Below are 25,598 nucleotides of genomic sequence, written 5' to 3' on the forward strand. Positions count from 1 at the left end.
TGACTGGCACAACAGATGATTAAATGTATGCAACAGACTGTGATAAACCTGTGGTTTATTTGAGGAAGGTGTAACTATTATCCAGAATCACAGAAAATGTGCATGATTGTTGCTGAGTTGGTAAATGTAGAGATTGACCAGTAATTCTGCTTTTTGAGCCCATACACTCATTTCCCTATAGTGACCCGACTTGTACCCACATAGGGAGCCCATTTGGGAACTACCCAAGTTGCCCCTGACAAAATGCCCATTTTGGGCCAATGCCCACTTGGTACCCAAGATTAATCCACAATGTGGGGCCGACATACCCATGTTGACTGTGTCCTGTATATCATCTCATCTCAACTCCGAACTTACAAAAATCTGCGATAAAATATTTTGGACATTTGGATTTTGCTTGTCTTCTAGTCTAGTTTTCTTTCTTACAGTTAATTATCTAGTAGATGAAAGTACAATATAAATTGACATTTCTAAATTGGTTGGGCTGATTCTTACTCATTTGTAACTGTGATGAAGAACAACGTCCTCGCCATTTCTTATAGAATATTTGGCATCTGAAGTGGTTAAACTGTAGAAGCGTTTGTTAGTTGTGCTGGTTTGTGATGGAAGGCCAACTGAACCTTAGCATCCACAGATGTCCATGTCTACAGTGATGTGTGTGTGTGCTGCTTCCAGAGTTTAGAGCTTAATGAGGACTGTGTTTCTCTGTTTACCATGAGAATGTCTCTACGTAGGCTGGGAATCACACAATGGAAAAGGAGACGGCAGGAGGGCAACGCTTACACAAATTGCAGCTTTGAACGAGTGCCTCTAATATGCTGCTTTGCTCAACACCACAGATTGGATTTCAGTATTTTAGTTTTTTGACATACAAAAGCTTTTTACATCAGTTGAAGATAACTTTAAAATATCTTTTCACGAGTCTGCCTTGTGTTTGTTTATTCTATCAGCACTTCTGGTCTGAAGGCCAGTTCACACCTAGAACGATAACTACACGGTAAAAAACGTTGGGTAATTTTTTTTTATAACCATATCGGGTCACATATTCACATATTGGGTCACTATTTTGGGTTATTTTCCAAAGATGTTCGGTCATTTTTTAAATTGTTGGGTAATTTCCAGTAATAAACTGGCTGTTGGGTTAAATACGTATGTTGTATGTACACTTTTTTGTGACAAATTTTTGCCACGAAAATAGCTTTGAATGCTGACATGGCATTAAATAAAATTTAAATATGCTGTACCACCCCATATTTGCGTTACTCGTTGGGTTATTTTTAACTCAACATTATTAAGTGAGTATAAAGATAACTACAGTATAACAAACTAGATTAGAGTCCACACCAACGCACGATATTGTTCAGTTTTTTTTGTCTTTTAGTATGAATATGTTAGCCTTACTGTTTTCTATAAGCTAGTGTGCTCCAAAACAATGACACAATTCACATTTAGAAGATATAAGCATTCAAATCTTAGTCTCTCACTTCCACCAATATGGATCAGTGATTTTGATGACATCACTCTGCATTTCAGCTTCTAATCAGATTTTCTGTCCAATCAAATGCTTTCTAAAATCTGAGGCTCCGCCCCCTACATTAAATAAATGCTGAAGCTGCGGCTAAAATCGGACACTTGTTCACACATTTACTATTTTCTACATGGTGAATGGCATATAGTGCACTACATAGGGATTAGTGAACGATTCAGACAGTGTCAGACTCATAAACAAGTCTGACATGCTTTCATGTTAGTGTCATGTGAACCTCGGCAGATCCGGTCCAGAGACACGAAAGCACAGAGAGGTTCATGTGTGCGAATCACCGCAGACCAAAAAACATATCAGATTCATTTTAATTATGTACCGAATGCTGTATTTTAAAGCGATTTGGAGGAGATTAGGAGGAGAAACGGTTTGAGATTAGGAGGAAACTGCATCTTTACCGAGCTCAATGGCTCTGGCTGAGCTGTGATATAAACCAAACGCTATTGGCTATTTTAAAAAATGGGTGGAGCTGTTCATATCCCCCGCCCTTTTTTAGTGGAAATTACATCAACACATTGAACAATGCTACAGGTTTCATGGCATTTCAGTGGGCCTTTATAAGCACATGCTACAATCTGCCTGAAGCGCTTTAAAGCAGGATGTTTTCTGATTGGTTCATCAGCTGAAAAATCATTCTGGAAGTTATTCCAGCGATATTGTTCTTTAGTGTCATTATCGTTATAGTTGTGGAGTGGATGCTGCAATTCTTTTAAATGTAGAACAATTTTTAAATGTATATATATCGTTATTGTTATAGTTATGGTGTTAAGGGGCCTTAAGAGTAATTTATTTGACAAGGTTTCAATATTGTAATATTTGCAATTAACACATGTTCTACCAAGTAATGTTATTAGATTTTTGTAAGTTATTTTCATTAGTGAAAAGTGTTTGAAGCTGTTTTAATTGAACTAACCCCTGACCTCTGAATAAAACATTTACGTTATTAACTGCATATCATCTGCATTTATTAGAAAATATGAACCAGAAGAGTCACAATACATTTCTATGTTTATGTATTGCATGGCAAGGTTCCATTTTGATAAAAGGAAAAACAAAACTTCACGCACACGTTTTTCGCACACAATTTTGTAAGCCATTTTTAATGCTGAGGCGCTTTAAAGCAGAATGTTTTCTGATTGGCTGTCAATGTTTTTATCTTTCATCAGCTAAAAAAAAAAAATCTGGGAGTGATTCCAGCGATATAACAAAACTTTGTGGCCTTTTCACCTGTAGCACCTCCCCTTCACGCACACGTCACGAGCCTCTGAGCACTGAGGGCGCGCGCACTCTGACGCGCCGGAGCCGCCGAGCGCGCTTACGAGACTGCGCCCATCATCACCATCACCACCACCACAACCACACCGAGACCCCGCAGCCCGAACAATGGCAGCATCCAGCGGCTGATGCACAGATGGAGACACGCTGGAGCTGACGAGTGGTCTTTTAAGACGCTGTCCTTACAGATGGAGCGATAGAGGAGAGAGAATCCGCGGGCTGTTCTCCATCACTGACGGGAGGCGCGTCCACCTGCGCTCGCACTGGAGGCCCGGGATGCGCGAAAACATGCACAAGTGCCTCTGATTAAAGGAAATTATTTCAACATTGTGGTCAAAAGAACTCGTCGTTAAGAAATAAACACATTCTGAGAGCATAGAAAATGGGTAAGTGCCGTTCTGCATGACATACGGACGAAAACGCACCACTTTACCAATATGCATGCCTTGCATGACTGTTCTTATATAGTGCATATTGATATTATGAGATGTGATGAGGAGGAGGTGTTCGTAATGTGCGTATTAATGTTACTGTTGGCTTCATGAAATCCTGCTAACTTCTGACACTTGACTCAAAACCAAGCTTTTTTTGGGGGGGGGGGGGGCATGTGACAGCATTCTGGAACAACATGATCTCTAGAGCTGCACACATAGACATAGGGGGGGGGGGGGGGGGGGGGGGGGGGGGGGGCCCAAAAGAACCCCACAAAAAAACAGTGGGCGACCAATCGTTTTTAGACATTACGATTTCCTATAGAGGGCTTTTTTGGGAGTCTTAGTTGCCTAACTAGAAACCATTTTGGTCATCATAAGTGGACTGCTTACTTAGATGTCATGTTTTCCCCATCACAGGCACAGTTTTAAATATGCGTAATGATGCTATCTAGGTTGTGTTAGATCATTCTTGCCCAATACTCTTATTTTCTTGTGCCAAAAAGTGTAGATGAAACAGACAAATATGAGGTCATTTTCAATAGAAAACTGAGTACTAAAATACATAATGCTTGTGTCCCTTCAAGATGCATAATAGTTCATTAACTTACTGTCATTATTCAGTAACAGTATGGAAATACAATCTCAAGTTCTGTAGGTTTGACTGACCTAGACAGCGTTTTTGGGCATTATGGTCTCAAACCTATGACACTCCTGCCCGTCGGTGACCGTGTGCAGGCTCAGTGTGCAGACTCAAGCATGCGTCAAAGATCCATGATCCGTTTGAAGAATTATGTGGTGACGACTGTTTGTTTGTAGTTATCTAAAAGAACTGAATCTCTTCTGATTGAATACATTGGCAGTTTTGAGCACTATGTCGGCTCAATCTGTGCCGCTCACTCACTGAGTCACAAGTCTATCAATGGGCTAGTGTGTTTCTTTCGTTCTTTTTTCCCTGCGTTTAGTCATAGCGTCTGCTGGTTTTCTTCCCTTTGGTCTTCTCAACAATGCCCTCTGAGATGATGGCTCTAAGGATGAATGTTTTCGAGCTGACCAGATGGCATTGAACCCGTGAGATTCACGTATTGCGAATAAATAAATAAATGTTACCTCTTCCACCCCCACATTGTATTTGTTCTCAATCATTTTTGATTTAATGACAATCCAGGTCTGGTTACTATTTATTTTTTATTTTTTTACCCTTTATTTTGCAGCATTCCACTAATTCCACTCCTTTCTTCCACCGATATTTTTCTTTTTCATGCTTTTTCTCTTTATAAAACAGCTCGCTTGCATTGATTTGCCTTGGACTGCAAGCATCGTCGCTGTGAGTGTATTGTTTTTGTTCGTTTAATTGAAAGATCTTGGCCTAAAGGATTTCTGAAAGCCTCTTTACTACACTAAGCTACTGCAGTGGGAAAAATCCCTTGTTAGCCACATTACAACAACAGTTTTGCTAAGTGATTATGTTGTGAGAGGAGAACATAGGCTACCTTGATGATTCACAGGAAACTTAAGTATGTTTCAATTAGTGAGACCAAGTTACGGCCCAGGCAGATTAATCGCTGTTGTTCAGCTGTTATGAGATTATCAGCATTAGCTGCTATTAATGCCTGATTAACTGCTCATTGCACCAAAATGTTGTCAGTTCTAATAGGGTTGTCTAATAAATGTGATTTTTTTAGAAATATTTAAAGACACTAGGGGTGTAACGGGACACAAAACTGATGCTTCGGTACAGCAGGACGGAGAAAACTAAACATAAAATTGCTTTTTTTTACTAAACAGTGGTTTACTGAACAAATTGTGTCACTGTCTTTAAATTAATTAAATTAGAACTAAAACTTTCCGAAGGATAAAAAAATTATCTCTGCTAATGCTGTGAACTAGCGAGGCCTACTTGCACATTACTATAATATTAAAGGTGAACAACAGAGCCCGAACTATTAGCCTGAATTCAGTTGCTATTTACTTTTAATAGCATAATCAATTTTAATATAATAATCAACAATAAAATAACAAATTCTATGCAAACAAGACAGTTTTTGCATTAACTTATAAATCTAATTATTATGTATTTTTACTCCAATTTGTTGTTGAAATATAATAATTTACACAGTGGCTGTCATTTTTATTACAGATCTATTTAACCTACATTAAATAATCAAGACATCACTGACAAGTTAAGTAAAATATAATGAATATATAGGCTAATATATTACTTAGAGAAAGAGTTCATTTCTCTAGCTGACTAACAAGCTGACTTTCCTGAGGTAAATGACGTAATGCTACTTTTATGGATGCTTTTCCACCGTTGAAACACAATTACACGAGATATGATATGTTTTTTTGTTTGATTTCGTGATAAAATGGACAGAATTTGAAAGATGACACTTTCTTTCTTATCAAAAGTAACAAAACGCAGAGCTTTATTGCGATTAATGGTGGTTATGCTACAATGCTGTATTCATCGTGTACTGCTTTCGTAATATACCGGGAAACCCAAGTGTTCCCAGACAGGAGACCTTAATGTTGCAATGTAATGCATTCGGTACACATGTGCACCGTACCGCAAGTCCTGTAGCCAAACGGTTGCACGGCTACACCAAGCTTGCAGAAAATACAGTTTTGTGAGAATCACCCTTCAATCTGATAGTTTACTTTGCTGGATGTTGCAAATGATGACAAAATCAACGTTAAACAAGATAAAGGGTGTATGCTTAATTTCACCATAAGTGTGCGGTTAATGGTTATTCAAAATTGTAATAGCCTTCAGTCACGCTGCTACCTAGTTATTAGAATCATTTAAAAATAGGTCCACCAATCGTGCGAGGATTTGCATTGTCCACACTGATATCAGTGGCACTCGGTCGCGTTCATGTTCAGCGTCTGATTCTCTGTGTTTGAGTCATATTGCAGCATGTCTTCTCTCGGAGCGTGGATAAGCTCAGTGAGACGGCGCTGTAATTAAACAGAGGTGAGGTCCATGGGAGATTGTTCCGCTTCTTGATTGCTTTTCATGGCCGGAGGGGGAGAGAGCTCAGGCTTTTCCTGAGGGACAGAGCCAGAGCACAGGCCTCAGCGTCAGGCTTCCCGAGACTCTCCGATCGGCTCAGCTCGGTCAATGAGATACTTATAATAATTCATGTTCGGCCTGTTAAAATGTCTTCCTTTTGATTGGACATTGTTCTCTAATTGACAATAAAGTGCAACATTCTCTAGATATCTATCTATCTATCTATCTATCTATCTATCTATCTATCTATCTATCTATCTATCTATCTATCTATCTATCTATCTATCTATCTATCTGTCTATCTGTCTATCTATCTATCTATCTATCTTGGCGCGTTTCACCATCAGTGTGCAATGCGCGTGACGTCTACGTTCGTCAATAAATAAACTGCACGTGTCTTGCGGAAGAACATTGTAGACGGAACTTCTCTCCGTTAATGTCTATGGCGAGTCACGCAGGCACTGGGCTACTCCGCAGCCGAGACGACCCCGGGATAAAATAGTCCGAATATAAACACTTATTATAGGCGTACCGTAGTGATTCAGAATAAGTCAAAAACATGGTTTGGAAAATGGATTCATGATGTAGCCTACTCGTTCATTTTGAATATAAGTTACGGACTGCAGCAGCTGATACAACGGCGTTCTGTTGCTCAAGTGTCCACTCGCACAAATGCGACAACATTTTAACTCGCACATTCTCAAAAAATGGTCGCATATTCGACCAATTTGGTCGCAGTCTGGAACCCTGGATAATGCTTCATGAGATTGCAGATATTCTCCTCATTCACAGTCTTGTACCTTTTTCTTTTTGTCAGATTTTCAAATACTCTTTTTGCTTCAAATCAAAACCTAGTAGCTGGTTTGGTTGATTTGTGGCTTATAATGCTTTAACAAAAACCTTCATTAAAATCCCTACTAAGGGGAAAATGAATGGGGAACCAATGCCACTAATGCACTAATTCACTCGACTGAGATGCTTCTATAGTTTTGGGCATTAGCCATGCTTTTCTTATGGTGTTGCAGTGTAAGTGAACCCTTCAGTAGCGCTGCCTAATTGGATAGTGTTTAGGGCATCTTGGTCTGAATACCTAGTGAACTGTCTAGACAGAATTTCTAGGTATTTTAGTATAAAATACCATGTCAGCTGCCTATAGAGTGGATTTTGGGCACCGCAGTCTGAAAGAAAAGAAACCCTAGTAAGGTGCCTACCTAGACTGAATTGTAAGTTGCCAACACAGCATTTTTTGGTCACCATAGTCATAAAGTCTAGTGATCTGCCTTCCTAGATGACATTACTATGTGTCATGGTTTAAAATCAAGTAAGCTGTCTATGTATATGTCACTTTTAGGCGTCATAGTCTCAAGACCTAGTGAGCAGTCTATCTAAACCACACCTTTGGACATCAGTCTCAAAACATAAGCTTCCTGTCTAAAGCACATTTTGGGGTGCGTTTATTAGCCAGTCGTATTTTTTCAGTCATGCTTGACTTTAGTGCCATTCCCCATGCTGTTACATTGTAAGCAAAGCCTTCAGGAAAGCTGTATACTTCCTCTTTCTGGCACACAACACATTTTTCTTGGCATGTGTTAAAAGCGCACGTCTTTGTTTCCCTCACATTTAAAACCATATTAAAATGCCATGCACATGGAATATGCTCCATCTGGTTTAACTATACTATACTGTACTGAACAGAACACACACACATCTTTCTGCATGATATGATAATTTGGTGTGGAAGCACACATCTGAATAAGCAGAGCTGTTCGGCTGAAGTAGCTCTTGATGGAGCGGGGGTTTTTTTCATTGTGAATGCTGTGGTGGTTTTACGCTGTATGTAAATTGCTGGGTTGTAGTGGCTGTGGTCAAGAGCTCTTTGATGAAATCATATTCCAGCCATGTGCGACGCAGACAGTTGTCAACAGCGGTGATTCACGTAGAGATGACTGCATGTGCAACACAGAGCTTGATTTCATCCAAGCAGGAGGCAAAATCACTAAGTGAATGGTCGTCTCCACACTAAATATTACTGTAATAGCATTTTTGTAAGAGATCAAAAACAGTCGACCACAGAAAAGTTCAGTGACTGAAAACGTCACAAATTGATTTTTAGCTTGGAAGACAAAAGTGTTCTTTGTTCTAACTGTTATACATTGAATTGAAGACATTGAATACTTTTCGTGCGCCTTGAGTCAGTTTACTAGTGTAATAGAGTAAACTTCTGTTGTTGTACGTCACACGCATCACATGAACAGCGTCGGCCAATAGTGAGCCTACGTGTGATGTAGCTCTACGCAATCACACTACGTTAACTGACTCAAGGCCCACAGAGAAGGAAATCAATAGTTGAAATAAAGTCGTTATTTCAGTTTGTTTTTGTGCACAAAAAGTGTTCTCGTTGCTTGATAAACTTAAGATTGAGCCACTGTAGTCACTTGGACTATTTTAACAATGTCTTTAATAACTTTTCGGGGCTGGCAAGTGTCAATCCCATAGAAACCTATGGAGGAGTGATCCAGCTCTCAGATTTCATCTTAAATATCTTAATTCGTGTTCCGAAGATGAACGAAGGTCTTACGGGGTTGGAACAACATGAGGGAGAGTAAATACTGACAGAATTTTCGTTTTTGGGTGAACTATCCCTTTAATTCAAAACAAAAGACAGTTAATTTTGGACTTTTTACTAGTAATATATTCATTTAATGGTCACCAAATAATAGTTATACTTATTAGAAGAGTGTCAAAACACTTGATCAACACAAGTAGTCGAGCTGTATAGGTGTTTTTCAATATCGAATTCAAACTATAGATATATCTAAATTTCCTCAAAATTGTTTGTTATGCATTGATGAGTCTGAGTTGCTTTTGAAACGGACTCAAAGGTAAGCGACACTTCTGTGAATCCACCAAGCAAACTTGGTCATTGGCCTAAGTTCAAAATGGCAGCCATAATGACTTTATGACTTAATGACTAACATGCATGTACATGATTTTTTTTTTGCAAAATTCGAAAAACGTGGAAAGATTATTTTTCACTGTTATGATAAGGGTCAGATTAGTGATTAATAAGGACTTATTTTTGCACAATTCCTTGCACAATACTATGGCCTCAAAAGACTTCTACATTTTGCTGTTTACATCACATAATTATACTCCATACGTGTGGCTTTTCTACTGTAGTAAACTTGCTCGGAAGCTCACCTGGTACAGCAGTGCTCTTTTAAAGCGAGTCCCGTGAAACATGAATCATATTTAAAGAGCTCACAGCTTTGTAGAAGCAAGCTAAAATGGCATGATTGCTTCAGATGTGTATCTCTCGTTTGCTTTAGTTAACACTATTGGTTAGATTTAGGGTCGAGTTTAATGTAGGCGGTACGTTATTTCCCAGCTCAACAGGGCTTTAATCTTTTAGCACCACGTACCAGACATTTCATTTCCGAACTGCAGTGATACATGCAACAAATAACATAATTAATGTAATGCATGCTATATGCCTTCATAATACATTAAAATAGCTTTTATAATGCATTATAGAGGCTTCACAGATAGAGATCCAGCTTTATCTTGGGGGTTTTAATTGTGTGCTCGTGGCGTTTTTCATTCCCCAACCCCCCATCATCAGTGGACTGCAGTGACACTGGAGTCTTTGTGTGTCTCGGCCTCTGACGCTGGCGGCTCTGGTTTCAGGATCTTTAAACAGCATCAAATGAGCTCTGTAATAATCTTTCTTGCTCGTCTCTTTCATACAATTTTTGAAAGGTTGGTACGATGGTGATCAGGGCTGTTAACCCAAGGGTACTAGGTGCAAACCCCTGCAGCGTCAATTTATAGAGGTACGATTTTGTCTGTAATTAGATCTCAAGCAAAAGGAATGAATGGGAATTAGTGACCATTTTGGATTTGTTTCACGGGTTCAATTTTCAATGCATTTAAAGAATGGTCTTCCCATTAGTGGGACAATCAAAAATCAAAAACAATCAAAACAGATTAACATTGTTTATTTTAGTATATATAGTAAGAATATTGTCTCCCACTTTACATTACACAAACATTTTAAATGAATCATTTGATACAATGCACTTTATTGTGTACATACATGTTTAATTGTACTCACTGTAAATTTAAAAATACCTGCATGTAGTTACAGCTGTAATTAATTTCTGTAATTGCATCTATAATTACACTGCTGACCTTCCCTTACACCTTAACCCAGCCTTAACCTACCCAAAGCTGTCCCTACCCTTACCCGTATAACACCTCAATAGCAGCACAAGTGTCTTACAATACAACATCAACACAGTAAGTGCATTGTACCTAAAAATAGTTTTGTAAGTACATAGTATTTAAAGACACCTAAAATAATAAAGTGAGACCAAATATTTATTTTTCTTGGTATAATTTAATGATAATGTATTGTAATGTGGAGCAGTAGGACATTGTTCTAGGGGCGGTTTAAACTACAGTTTTCAACTAAAAACGTAAAACTTTGAAGCGTTTTGGCCATTTATTTACACAACAACGGCGTTTTGGGTGCCTGAAAACGCAAACTTTTGAAAACGGGTTTCATAATGCATGTTTTTGAAAACGGTCTCCGTGCAAACAATAAAAACGCAAATCTCTGAAGACGATGACGTCATGCACATGAGTATTACTTATAATGGCCTGGCAGCAGAATACAGCATTTTTAGGCGTTTTCGTGGATCCGTGTGAATGGGGATCGTTTTGACAATGGTGTAGTCTGTACGAGGAAAACTCAAAGGAAAAACCTCTCCGTTTTAAGCATATCGTTGTCATGTAAACGCACTGTTTCATGTGGTATGGCTGTCAGATGATAAGCGTTAAACTCGTTTATTCTCAGAGAGTTCGGCAGTATCATGTTTTGAAGTCCTTTTACTTTTTACTCTGTGCCGCAAATGATTTCGGTTGTTCAGAACAGAGAACTTTGAAGGAGGTTTGGGTATCTATGAGGTTGAAGCCAATATCATTTTAAACACTTTTAACACATGCTTTGTCCACGTGTTTATCACAGCTCCCAATACGAAGTGCAGTGAGAACATTCCTTACTGGCTTATACATTGTTTTGCATTATTTTGACCATTTTCCTCGCATACTATATATAACAGCACAGGTTATTGGGTCACTTGCAGCGTCGTATATTCCAATTCCAATTTATTTATAAAGCACATGATAATACAACAAGCAAACGTGTAAAAAAGAAATCTTTAAATGCCTTTTAAACTCACTAGAGTTGATGATAATCTAACATACTGTGGTAAACCGTTCCATAACCTTGTGTCGGCAGCTGCAAAGGCTCGGTCCCCTCTTGTTTTCAGAAATGATATATGAAATGAGTCAGTCCACATCTCTCAGTGACACACAGCTAAAAAACTACGACATGTAGTGATTTGTTTCCTTATATTTAGTGGTTTAAATATGAAAAAAAATGCATTCATTTCAGACTCTGATTGCACAACATACCGCCATCTCTCCAAGTCTCACTGTGAACCTATTCTGTAAACGGTGTCTCATCTCTCAGTGTAGGCAGCGATACTTTCACCTGTTTGTAGACTCATTCCTGGCCGGGAAGCTTGAGCCAGCTGGCAGACAGGGCTGTCATCAGCATGCGGTGTCACACTGGGACCTGTCAAGGGTTCGCTTCTCCACCTCACTGGCACAGCCTCACTGGAGTCAAGACATTGCAAACACACCACCAGATCCACACAGGAGAGGAAGAGAAGGAAAACTCCTTTTTATCCATCATTAATCCACATATCTGCTCCAACGCCTTCAGCACCACCAATTAATTTTCTATTAAGGTCCAAATTTGCTTAATTTCTTCATTTGTAGAGCATTGATGAATCTGTAGGAAGTCAAATCACTTACTGTAGAAGTGGCGTATTTAATCATAATTGTATTAATAACACCACTCTAAATTCGTGTTCCTTGTAGTTAGTCTGACTCACACATTTACCCGAGTTCATTGCACGCTTTAGTCACCGACTGATTCAGTTGTGCTAGCGATGACAACGACCCTAGTGAGCTGCCTACCTGGACGGCATTGCTCCCATGTGTCAGGGCTGTTTCATGATACCCTGTTATGCATCTCATTTTGGCCAATATCTAAGGCAGTACTGCATGTGTCCTTCATGAGAAAGACAATCCCAAATTGGTGGTTAAAACTATAAATTAAATTTAATACTGAAAACTCACTATTTTAACTAGTATTTTGTTAGAATTACACAAGACGCGTCACTCGTATTGTTCTGAATGGGGAAAAGTGCAACGCTCAAAATGGCAGAATAAGTCCCGCCTTCTAAATAAGAGCCAATCACCGATTGGTAAAGTCATCGCATCACCACAGCTGCCTTTATAAGCTCCGGTTCCTATAGAAACAGTCAGACCCTGAAAAATGTTGTTTTCCGTCATGATTCAAGCGTTTAGAAACAAACTTTATGTGATTTCAGATTTCATTGGTGATTTCAAATATGAAATTTAATCGTAAGCTTGGCGAAGAGTTTTGGATAATTTGAAGTTTCCCCATTTAAAGAGATAGGAGCTGCACTCGCATGCACGTTTCAAAGATGGCCGCCGAGTGAAATAACTTGCCTTAATGGGACTTAGATTCGGTGCAGGTAGTTTATAGTTGCTGAGCAACTTGCTGCGTTAATATATAACTCATCAGCTATCATCAATATCCATTTCATAATGTTAGTTTTTATTGTGTTGTGTCTTGTTTTAACTCGATTGTTCATGATCTGAAGTTGTTTTTGGCTTGTTTACAACATCATCAAGTGAGATAAAGTACCTTTCACTTGTGAAGTATTTCACTGGGCTATCTAATAATAGGCATTACTGCAATGCTGTGTACATTTTAAGTCAAGTCAAGTCAAGTCACCTTTATTTATATAGCGCTTTTTACAATACAGATTGTATCAAAGCAGCTTCACAGTGATAACATGAAAATAATATAACAGAGTTTGTTTCTAAAAGAAAATTGAGTCAACGTCCACCTTAAGCAAGGCAGATCAATAATATTATTGAATATTAAATGTCCCCAACTAAGCAAGCCAAAAGCCAAGGCAACAGTGGCAAGGAACCAAAACTCCATCAGGTGACAGAATGGAGAAAAAAACCTTGGGAGAAACCAGACTCAGTCGGAGGGCCAGTTCTCCTCTGGCCAACGAAGGAACAGTGCATGATTTATGATTCGGGCAGCATTACAAGTCAGATTGGATCGGAACATTTAGAATATTTATCCATTTCCATCTTTTGGAAGTCCAAGTAATCACGCCGGTGTTGAGACGAGTTGTTGAGGATCAGTGCCGTCCACCATAGAGGGTCCATATCGCCGGTGTTGAGTCGTCTCTTCACAGGCTTTGTGATTGGCGTATCTGAAGTCTCTGTGAAAGGCTGGATACAAACTGGAGCTGACGAACGCCGTTTTTCTCGGGACTCGCGTCCCGAGATAACAGCAGAAAAGCAAAAAGGGAAAATAATTAGCGTAGCTGCTGTTCATAATGATTTCCATACACGGGCGTAAATGATAAAAAACATGAAGACAGTGATTCTTGCATCCCAGAGTCACCCCCCTCCGTTCCCCACACCTAAAAATTTTAAACATTTTTAGGTGTGAATTTTCTGATAATGTAATCAATCAGCAGACGCTTTTATCCAAAGTGATCAACAAATCAGGAGAGCGATAGAAGCAATCAAACCAACAAAAGGGAAACAATATGCACTTGCACATTGTGACTTGTCCCAGTTAGTCTAAATATATTTTATTTATTTATAAATATGCATTATGAGGTTTTATTTCAGTGAGAATGCTGCCTTATAAGCTTCCTGAAGCAGCGCACTAGCCTTTAAAACATATAGCTAATGTATTTGCAGGGCCAGTGAATGTTTAGGCAAGAGTTAATGTAGCTACACCAGTGATGAACAGACCGTGCACATGCACCTGTTTTTCACAACAAGCAGGCGTGTTAAATCAGCCGCCCCTGGGGCTCTGACTCAAGAATAGGGCTTATGGGAAAAGCCAAAGCAGAACAACACTCAGGCCTAGTGCACAAACCCACTCCTGCTCTTATTTCTCAGTTCAATACTTTAATGAAGATGCACTGAGCCGCCACATCATTAAATAACCAAAACATTATGAGTTATTGTAACCAAAGATAGATATTTGAAGCCAGTTGAAGGATCAGGCTTGTGCAAGAATCTTGGATCAACCCCTTTCCTATTGATTTGTCAATGCAGTTTTGGGGTTAAAATACTTACTGTATATTGTTCATCTTACCTTAGATCAGGGATTGTTTTGTCAGCCAAACCCATGCGACAAAATATTTTACACTGCAAGTTACAATTCTAAAATGTCTAATACACAAGCCTCTATTTGGCAAACCCTTCTTTAGATGTTTAAACAATATTCATCCTCTCCCCCCAACTGCCATTGGTCAGGACAAACGAGAAGTCCCATCCTCAACTCGCACCATTCATGGAGCCGATGCTGTTATGCCCAACTCTTGGTATTGGTGCCGCATACCCGAATCATTACCCAAACTAGTGGTTATGCACATGCACTTTCCGACTGAGCCTGGGCTGGGCTGGGCTTTTGGCTTGCTTAGTTGGGGACACTTAATATTCAACAATAATATTGATCTGCCTGCATTGACACCACTAAATGAGAGCTGAACTGGATGATGACATCAAAGTTTTATACAGAGCGGCTGTATTTATAACGAACTAAATTGAACTTAAGCTGGACTATGACACTATTTTCTTTGTTAACTTTGTTGCATTATTTTCCCCTTGTAAAGCTGCTTTGAAACAATCTGTATTGTAAAAAGCGCTATATAAATAAATGTGACTTGACGTGACCATATTTCGTGAGAATACGTGATTTGTCTAGTAAAGTCAATCCAGTTTGATCCAGGGAATTGGTTTTCAAGGTTTGTAATGTTGATCCACATTTCTTGAATTTACGCTGTAATAATTATGTTTTCAGAACTTCAAACCCCCAAACAAGAAATGTTCACATATCTCCGTTGCAAGGCTTCACATAACACATTTTTTTTCTTGCTAATGTCTATTTTAGCAGAGTATTTAATTCTGCCGGAGTGTTAATTGTAATCTTCATAGAGCCGCGTTCCCACTGCCATTTCCGCTGCGATGAGCTGCACTTTTCTCCAGAGACCGTGGCTTCCCCCATCACATTTAAAATCAATTACCTCTCATTCTGTCCGCCATTTCTCACTTTCTCACTTTGCCCGGCCTCTCCTCATTTCAGGTTCTCCTTCTACGGAACATTTTTAAAGCCCTTCTAGGGGCAATTTGCGATAAATAATTAACCCTCCAGAGACGGGAATATCCATACGTGCCTTCCTTGTGCTATCGACTCTCGTTTAATGCTTCTGTAGAGATTCATATTACTGCATCTTTCCACTCTTGGACGTAATGAACAAGTCTTGCCCATATGTCTCGTTCTTGTACGGAAAACCTACGGATCAACATGTTTGTGACACAGCAGATACAAAAGCCATTAGGTGTCTGAAGAGCACGCTGCCTCAACACGTTGTTGTAACGGTTGTGCACACGCTTCCACGCACACGGTGCGAAGCGTGTTTGCCGAGCAGAATTAACATATATGTTCTTGACGGCTCCTGTCTATTTTAAGACTCGCCAGGTAGGCGGATAACTTCTGCGGAGGATCTCTGTGCAGCGAACACTGCGTCTAATTAGTTTGCCTAATTATGTCTTTGTGCTGGAAATTTCTCGAATTAGTGGTATCGTGCAGAATGTGAGGATGTTCATTAGGGTTGTCAGGAGAAATGAGGCGGCTGCTGTGGTCACTTCACAGTAGGACATGCAGGCAGGCATCAGTTCAAGATTAACCTGTTAAATTCCTCATTTCCTGTGCTAAACGAGCCACGCACACCACGTACCAGGGGTGGAACAATATATCGCAATACAAAAATGCAAAAATATGAATCGTGGATAGTGACAATCTGTATTGTTAAAAAGAAATACTGTGTGAGGAAAAAACTGAAGTTTTCAGAGTTTTAGTGTCAGTACTACATTAAACTGCTATATATAATGTTGAATATAATGTGTAATAATGCAATGGGGGAATATTTGTGGGTTGTGATAATGGCAAATGTCTGATGTTACCAGTAAAAAGTGTCCTACATTTTTTTAAATATATCTAGTCAGTGAAAGAGTGCAAGCATATTCGTCTAAAATTATTGTATATTTTCATCTTCAGAATCATGAATATTGTTATTCTGGTGTCTCTGTTGTTCTGTTCATTGGGTTTCCAGCACCAAGTCCAAGAATATTCATTTACACACCCAATGTAAAACAAAATTAACCATTTTAATCAACAGTAAATTTTTGTTAACCTTTTAAATGTCTTGGAGTATCGCAATAATATCGTATCGTGAGTTCAGTATCGTGATATGTATCGAATCGTGACATGAGGGTATTGTTACACCCCTACCACGTACAGTAGATGTCCCCTAAATTTGTTACTAGTAGATTTTTTTTATGTTCCTGATCACCTGAGCAATTATTTGTTACAAAACAGTTTTGCTGTTCGTATAGGAGTCGTAATCGCAAGGCAATAGAGTTGGGAACTGATAACTGATTCTTGTTCAGATTCTTATTCAGAACTGATTGCAAAAAACTGCCGGGCAAATTACATATGCTTTCATTACTATTTTTGGAAATATATTCTTCTGCCGAAGTAAACAAACACTCTTCTAAACACTACTGTTCACGAGCTCTGGATCTACATGAAACATGAGCAGTGTAGTTCGATTCATGAATGAATTACTCTCATGTTTCACCACCTTTAGTGGACCATAAACATGAATGAATGTTACCTTCCACATTTGTTTTATTTAGTATTTTTTTCATTTATATAGGTAACATAATAGTTCACCCAAAACTTCTATCATGCACGCATCCTCTTGTCACTCCAAACCTGTAAGCTTTCTTTTTTTCCATTGAGCAGGAAGAATGACAAACTTTTTTCTGATGGAATGAGAGTGAATGTGGACTGAGACTTTCCATTTTTGTTTGAATGATCCAGTTACTGACAGGTCTGTGAAAAGTAAAGAAATGTACAGGATTCAAGTCTGTTCAGTTGAAATGTCATTATTACGCAGATGATTGTTTTTTCCTCTAAATATTTTTCCTACAAAAAACAAACAAACAAAAACAAACAAATAAAAAAAGAACCATTAAAGGATTAGTTCACTTTTTAAAAAACTTTTGCTGATAATTTACTCACCCCCATGTCATCCAAGATGTCCATGTCTTTCTTTCTTCAGTCGAAAAGAAATTAAGGTTTTTGATGAAAACATTCCAGGATTTTTCTCCATATAATGGACTTCAATAGGACACAAACGTTTCGAGGACCAAATGACAGTTTCAGTGCAGCTTCAAAGGGCTTTAAACGATACCAGACGATGAATAAGGGTCTTACCTAGCGAAACGATCGGTCATTTCAAAAATAAATAAAAAAGTTTAAGTTTTATAAGCACAAATGCTCGCCTTGCTCTGTTCTGTGATGCGCGTTCGTGTCCTGTTCGAACTCGTTCATCAAAAGGAACAAATCTTTTTTCGAGTCATTTCGTTCGTTGAATGAACGAAATGACTCGGAAAAAGACTCGTTCAAAATTAACAAATCTTTTTTCGAGTCATTTCGTTCATTCAACGAACGAAATGACTCGAAAAAAGATTTGTTCCTTTTGATGAACGAGTTCGAACAGGAGAGTCACGAACGTGCATCACTGAACAGAGCAAGGAGACTTGGATGACATGTCTCAAAGACTTGGATGACATGGGGATGAGTAAATTATCAGCAAAAGTTTTTTAAAAAGTGAACTACTCATTTAATTGAATTGTTAACGAACCAGAATCTTTATGTGGAATCAAACAACAATCCCTTATTCTGTCTACTTATACTATTTTTCCAAAAGAGGTTTTTTTTTCCGTGATATTGATTACGTTGGTCATAGTAAACAAATTGTTGGTTGCCGTCGCTACCTCAGCTGTTGTATTAGAGACATGCATACAGAACATAATTCTTAGTGTCGATGGCCAGACCTTTAGACTGACGGCAGAAGGTCTCGACTGTCATGGTTGTCAAAAACAGGACGGAAGCAATCGCAGGTCAAACTCAGTTCTTTATTGAACAATGAAAAGCTAGACAGGAACACGGGTGTGGACTGGTGACGCAGGGACCTCGATGGTCGAAGACGAACCCGTGAAGTGCAGTGAAAACCCAAACGACAATCCAACGAAGAGACGACGACGAATCCAACAGGAACACCACACGGAGAGACAAACATCCAACGAATCCAACAGGAACACCACACGGAGAGACAACATCCAAGAGACAACATCCAACGATCTGACAAAGGAGATGAGAGAACTGTGAGAATATATGGTGAGATGAGATCGGCTGCAGCTGGTGATGTGATGACGATCAGCTGGAGCGGATCAAGGAATGACACTCATTCACGCCCACTACACACGTGCTTTCATACAACAACATAAACACGAGACGAGAAGGAAGCAATGAACTTGTATACCGTGACAGTACCCCCTCTCCTAGGAACGCCTCCTGGCGTTCCCAGACTCCCTTACCTGTCGATTGAAATCATCGATCAGAGAGTGATCCAGGATGTCTCTAGCCGGAACCCAACTTCTCTCCTCCGGACCGTAACCTTCCCAGTCCACCAAGTACTGAAATCCACGTCCCCTCCGTCTAGAATCCAGAATGCGATTTACCGAATAGGTGGTCTCCCCATCTACGAGACGCGGCGGGGGGGGAACCGGGACTGGCGGATTAATGCGAGCATGAAACACGGGCTTGATTTTTGAAACATGGAAAACGGGGTGAACCCTCCTGTACGCTGGAGGTAAACTAAGGCGGACTGTCACCGGACTAATGATCTTGGTGACAGTGAACGGGCCAATGAATTTGGGGGCAAGCTTATTAGAGACGGATCGGAGAGGAATGTTCTTAGTTGAAAGCCACACTTTTTGACCAACGACGTATACGGGAGGCTTCGACCGGTGGCGATCGGCCTTAGCCTTGGTGCGCGCCCCCACTTGGAGTAGAGCCTCACGGGCTCTAGTCCAAGTGCGGTGACACCTCTGGATTAAGGCGTGAGCGGAGGGGACCGCGACCTCGGATTCCAGACTAGGAAAAATAGGTGGCTGGTAACCTAAACTACACTCAAACGGAGATAGGCCCGTAGCCGACACTGGTAACGTATTGTGGGCGTACTCCACCATGGAAATCTGTTGACTCCAAGAGGAAGGATTCTTAGAAACCAAACATCGCAACACCCTTTCCAGATCTTGGTTGGCTCTCTCGGTCTGACCATTGCTCTGGGGGTGGAACCCTGAGGACAGACTAACTGTCGCCCCCAGTAACTTACAAAATTCTTGCCAAAATTTGGACACAAACTGGGGTCCTCTGTCAGAGACCACGTCCATCGGGAGGCCATGTAAGCGAAAGACGTGGTCAATGACTGTCAACGCTGTCTCCTTAGCTGAGGGTAATTTGGGTAAGGGAATGAAATGAGCCGCCTTCGAGAACCGGTCCACCACAGTCAAAACGACTGTGTTGCCCTGGGAGGGCGGGAGGGCGGTGACAAAATCTAGAGCGATATGGGACCAGGGTCTCGAAGGGACAGGCAGCGGTTGAAGGAGCCCATCAGGCGGACGATTGGAAGTCTTACCAGTGGCACAGACCGAGCAAGCCAAAACAAAACTGTGGATGTCACGAGCCATAAGTGGCCACCAAAATCGTTGCTTGACTAAAAACTTAGTACGATTAACTCCTGGATGACAAGCCACGTTGGAGCAATGACCCCACTGTATAACGTCGGACCGTAATCCCTCCGGCACAAATAAGCGATTCGGTGGGCAACCGGGCGGAGGCATTACCCCTTCTAAGGCCGTCTTGACCTTCGATTCGATCTCCCATACGAGTGTGGAAACAAATAGGGTTTCCGGTAAAATGCACTCGGGAGTAGACGGGCGTTCGGAACGATCAAAAATGCGAGATAAAGAGTCGGGTTTGATGTTCTTAGAACCCGGGCGGTACGAGAGAGAAAAATCAAAGCGACCGAAAAAAAGTGCCCACCGAGCCTGCCTGGAGTTCAATCTTTTGGCGGTTCTGATGTACTCTAGATTCTTGTGATCGGTCCAGACGATAAAAGGAACCCCCGCACCTTCTAACCAATGACGCCATTCCTCCAACGCTAACTTGACTGCCAACAACTCCCTGTTACCAATGTCGTAATTGCGTTCGGCTGGGGATAATCGATGAGAAAAAAACGCGCAAGGATGCATCTTATCGTCTGCGGGCGAACGCTGGGACAGGACTGCTCCTACCCCCACCTCTGATGCGTCGACCTCCACCACGAACTGACGTGAAGAATCAGGGGCAACGAGGATGGGAGCTGAAACAAAGCGGCTCTTGAGTTTGGCAAACACAGCCTCGGCTGTATCTGACCACCTGAACGGAGTTCTGGGGGAGGTCAAGGCAGTCAGAGGTGCGGCTAGTTGGCTGAAGTTGCGAATGAAACGCCGATAGAAGTTGGCGAACCCCAGAAACCTCTGCAGGGCCTTACGGGAATCTGGACTTGGCCACTCTACCACAGCCTTAACCTTCTCAGGGTCCACACGCATTCCCTCAGACGAAATGATGTATCCTAGAAAAGGAACAGACTGTGCATGAAAATCGCATTTCTCCGCCTTGACAAAAAGCCCATTCTCTAGCAACCTCTGAAGCACTCGTCGAACGTGTTGCACATGTTCCTGGAGAGACGAGGAAAATATCAATATGTCATCCAGGTTAACATATATGAACTGATCTATCATGTCTCGCAACACGTCATTGACCAGTGCCTGGAAGACTGCTGGGGAGTTGGACAGCCCGAAAGGCATGACCAAGTATTCAAAGTGCCCCCTGGGGGTGTTAAAGGCAGTCTTCCATTCATCCCCCTCCCTAATGCGAACCAGATGATAAGCGTTACGCAAGTCCAATTTCGTGAAAACAGACGCTCCCTGCAACCTCTCGAAGGCTGAAGACATTAACGGCAAAGGATAAGTATTCTTTACCGTGATGTTATTCAGCCCCCGGTAGTCAATACAAGGTCGCAGAGACCCGTCCTTCTTTCCCACAAAAAAGAACCCCGCCCCCGCCGGAGAAGAGGAAGGACGGATGAAACTGGTTGCCAGAGAATCAGAAATATATTTCTCCATAGCCTCCCTCTCCGGATTGGAAAGCGAATATAACTTGCCCTTAGGCGGAGACTTACCTGGCAGTAAATCTATGGCACAGTCATAGGGACGATGCGGAGGAAGAGAAGCAGCCCGAGACTTACTGAACACTTCCTTCAGATCGTGGTACTCCTCGGGCACGTTAGACAAGTCCCCTGCCTCCTCCTGTAACACAAAAACAGGCACAGACGGACAAGCAGACATCAGACAAGACTTATGACATTCCTTGCTCCACTCCAGAATAGCTCTTTGCTGCCAGTCCACACGAGGGTTGTGATGAATGAGCCAGGGGTGTCCAAGAACTACAGGTGCCAGGGGGGAATCCAGTATATAAAAAAAAATAGTTTCTGAGTGATTGCCTGAGGTGATGAGTGTGATGTTTTCGGTGATGAGCGAGATGATGGGAAGTTCTTGACCATTTAATGCGTGTACTGCAATCCTCTGTGTGAGTGGTTTAAGGGGAATCTGAAGTCTATGTGCAAAAGTACTGTCCATAAAATTACCCTCAGCCCCGGAGTCCAGAAGTGCTTGACAGTCGTGCTGGTGAATTGACCATCTCAGTCTTACCGGAAGGAGGGTAGATGTGGATGAGGTCTTCTCGGCGGAGATCCCACCCGATAGTAGCCTCATACTTACTATCGGGCTTGGCCTTTTACCGGGCAGTTGTAGGCAAAATGTCCCGAACCTCCACAGTATAGGCAGAGGCCCTGGGACCTCCGCCTTTCCCTCTCCTCCCGGGAAAGCCGAGCTCGACCCACCTGCATGGGTTCGTGATCGAAGACTGGGCTGACCACGTCCCTGCCACTGGACCGTTGACCCTCTGCTCCAGCTGGAGACCAAATGGACGGTGCTCTTCCCCCGACTCTGGTGATGCGAGCGTCCACCCTCAGAGCGAGCTCGACGAGTCCATTCAGCGTCGTGGGGAGGTCCAGGGCGTAGATCTCCCTCTGGACGCGGTCAGCCAACCCATGCAGGAACATGTCCCACTGCGCCGCCTCGTTCCACTGGCTTTCGGCCGCCAGGGTGCGGAACTCGATCGAATAGTCCGAGACCGACCTGTCACCCTGACGGAGGCCGGCCAACACCCTGGCAGCCTCTCTCCCCGCGACGGCCCGATCGAACACCCGTCTCATCTCTGAGGAGAGTGCCTGGAACGAGGCACAGCAAGGGTCTTGATTTTCCCACACCGCTGTCCCCCATAACGCCGCCTTTCCGGTCAACAAAGTAATGACAAATGCCACCTTGGCTGGCTCATTATTGAAAGTTCTCGGTTGCAGTGCAAAATGCATGGCACAACGTGTCAGAAATGCTCTGCAGTAAGCAGACTCACCAGCGTATGATTCTGGAACAGGTAGGCGTGGCTCTGATGTCGTAGCGATCGCTGGTGGTGTGGGGGGAACAGCTGGTGTGGGTGGCGCAGCGGGAGCACGAAGTAATTGGATCTGCTGGGTGAGCTCGGACACCTGCGTCACCAAAGCTTGTACCGCACGACCCGTGTCCCCTAAATTCCTCTCCTGAGAATCCATTCTTCTCGCGCTGTGCTGAAGGAATTCCTCCAACGAGGTCGGCGAACCTGCTGCTTCCATAGCAGGGTCAGATCGTTCTGTCATGGTTGTCAAAAACAGGACGGAAGCAATCGCAGGTCAAACTCAGTTCTTTATTGAACAATGAAAAGCTAGACAGGAACACGGGTGTGGACTGGTGACGCAGGGACCTCGATGGTCGAAGACGAACCCGTGAAGTGCAGTGAAAACCCAAACGACAATCCAACGAAGAGACGACGACGAATCCAACAGGAACACCACACGGAGAGACAAACATCCAACGAATCCAACAGGAACACCACACGGAGAGACAACATCCAAGAGACAACATCCAACGATCTGACAAAGGAGATGAGAGAACTGTGAGAATATATGGTGAGATGAGATCGGCTGCAGCTGGTGATGTGATGACGATCAGCTGGAGCGGATCAAGGAATGACACTCATTCACGCCCACTACACACGTGCTTTCATACAACAACATAAACACGAGACGAGAAGGAAGCAATGAACTTGTATACCGTGACATCGACTCCATAGAAGTGAAAGCCAAAGCTGCCGAAATTAGAAACAAATTAACACATAAATACATGTAAAGAAACAAAAATAAATATATATATTTTTATGTATAATTGTACATAATTATCTGACTGACATGTGAAGCAACCAATCAGAGTTTGTTTTGTTCAGCATCGTGTTTAGATAATTGTGAAAATGTGACGTTGATGTCCTTTCAATAACAGACAGGCATGTAAAACTCTTGGATGCAAGAGTCTTTGCCTCAAACTTCACATACTTTTGAAAATCCTGCATTCAGAGACAGGACTCGTTTCAGATCCTTTATACATAAGGGACATTTCAATCAAGTTGGTTTTAGTATCCATAAACTAAAAACAGACCCCCCAACTGCTATATAATAACTTCTTGGAAGCTGCAAACACCGTCTTGTTGTTTTGTGTTTTAGTGTCCTCTCTCTCTCTCTCTCTCTTTCTCTTTCTCTTTCTCTTTCTTTCTCTTTCTCTCTCTCTCTCTCTCTCTCTCTCTCTCTCTCTCTCTCTCTCTCTCTCTCTCTCTCTCTCTCTCACTGTAAAGGTAGCACTGCCCCCCCGTAAGCACACAGTAATTGGTATTCAGAGTGGCAGCTGGGAGCCACATAGACATTTTAGACCAAGCACAAATTCAGTGAGTCAATACACTGGTTCATTAGAGTACTGAGTCACTGCAAGCTGCCTCATTTGTTTGTGTTTGTCCAATACTTGCTCTTAAGAAGCACCCGCTGCCCACTGACATGAGAGACCTGACAAAAGGATAGCTCTGTTTCTCAGTCATGTCGTTCTTGCGGTCAGTTGAATAATATCACACTGACACTGCACTCGGATGGAAGCGACAAGCGTATTTTCCCTTTTTTTGTTGTTGTGTTGTGTTTTTTTGCGTCTGTGAGCTTTTATCATACGATCCACGTGGTGTTGAAGGGAACACATTTTAGCGATGTGCACTCGCTATTAGGACTTTAAAATGCATCCTAAAACTAGTGCTCTGAATGGGCTGTCATATATAGAGGGGTCCCGTTGCTAGATTGGTTTAGAGGGAGTGGGACTTTATGTTTGTCTCGGAGTGGCTTGTTTGTTCCAGGAGCTTTCAGTCGTACACATGGACCAGCGTGACCCTCATTATGATTGCTTGGGAGAGCGTGTAAATGGGGTAGTTTTCAGCACAACTCCAAAGGGCAGCTGAGTAGAGGCGCCTAACCTTTCCAACTCATGGAAGACATCAGCCATACAAATAACTCATTAACCTTATCCACTTAATGGGATGCCCACACCCCCCACACACTGCACTGGATTCTTTTAATTGGCCATCGCTAAGCCTAAAATGGCACGTCCCTTTACGAGCTGGCGTAGTCACGGGCCGCTGTGGGAGTGGGAATTGGTCCCCGTTGGGTCTTGAAGGGTGTTGTTTTGGGGGTTGTACGCTATCATTGATTGGGTGAGCTCAATAAGAAGTGGCTTTTCATCACCTCATTCGGTAGTGGGATTGTCGTAGAGTAAACGCCCCTAAATCTCCAGAGGATATGCATTCTCCTCCTCCTGGAGAAGCCTCTACACCCTCCAATCAATATTCCTGATTACTACAGGGCGAATAACTAGAGCCGGCGTTTCCTTCTGAAGAACTGCCCAGAATCCTCTTTCCCCAAAGCTCCTTCTTTTCTATAATGTTGTGGACGGACAATATAATTTCCCATCTTATAGTAATGATCTGCATTGTGTGTAGATATTGATTAACATCAACTGGTTAAGCTAGAAAATCTATGACCGGTGCCTTTCTTTTTTTCTTTCTTTCTTTCTTTCTTTCTTTCTTTCTTTCTTTCTTTCTTTCTTTCTTTCTTTCTTTCTTTCTTTCTTTCTTTCTTTCTTTCTTTCTCTCTCTCTCTCTTTCTTTCTTTCTTTCTTTCTCTCTCTTTCTTTCTTTCTTTCTTTCTTTCTTTCTTTC

General features: G+C 41.8%; 1 protein-coding gene across 2 annotated transcripts in view; it reads left to right on the forward strand.

Moving 5' to 3' along the window:
- Positions 1 to 2,813: 2,813 nt before the first annotated feature.
- Positions 2,814 to 25,598, forward strand: part of nexmifb (neurite extension and migration factor b) — a 69,408-nt gene continuing 46,623 nt past the window's right edge. For both annotated transcript variants that reach the window (XM_077235638.1, XM_077235639.1), the window contains exon 1: positions 2,814 to 3,204. The gene's annotated coding sequence lies outside the window, so the exon portion shown is untranslated. The remainder of the gene's footprint in view (positions 3,205 to 25,598) is intronic.

The sequence above is a fragment of the Siphateles boraxobius genome, unplaced genomic scaffold (assembly GCF_051911475.1).
Source record: "Siphateles boraxobius isolate OS27281-9 unplaced genomic scaffold, OSU_SipBor_1 2, whole genome shotgun sequence".
Taxonomy (NCBI): Eukaryota; Metazoa; Chordata; class Actinopteri; order Cypriniformes; family Leuciscidae; genus Siphateles; species Siphateles boraxobius.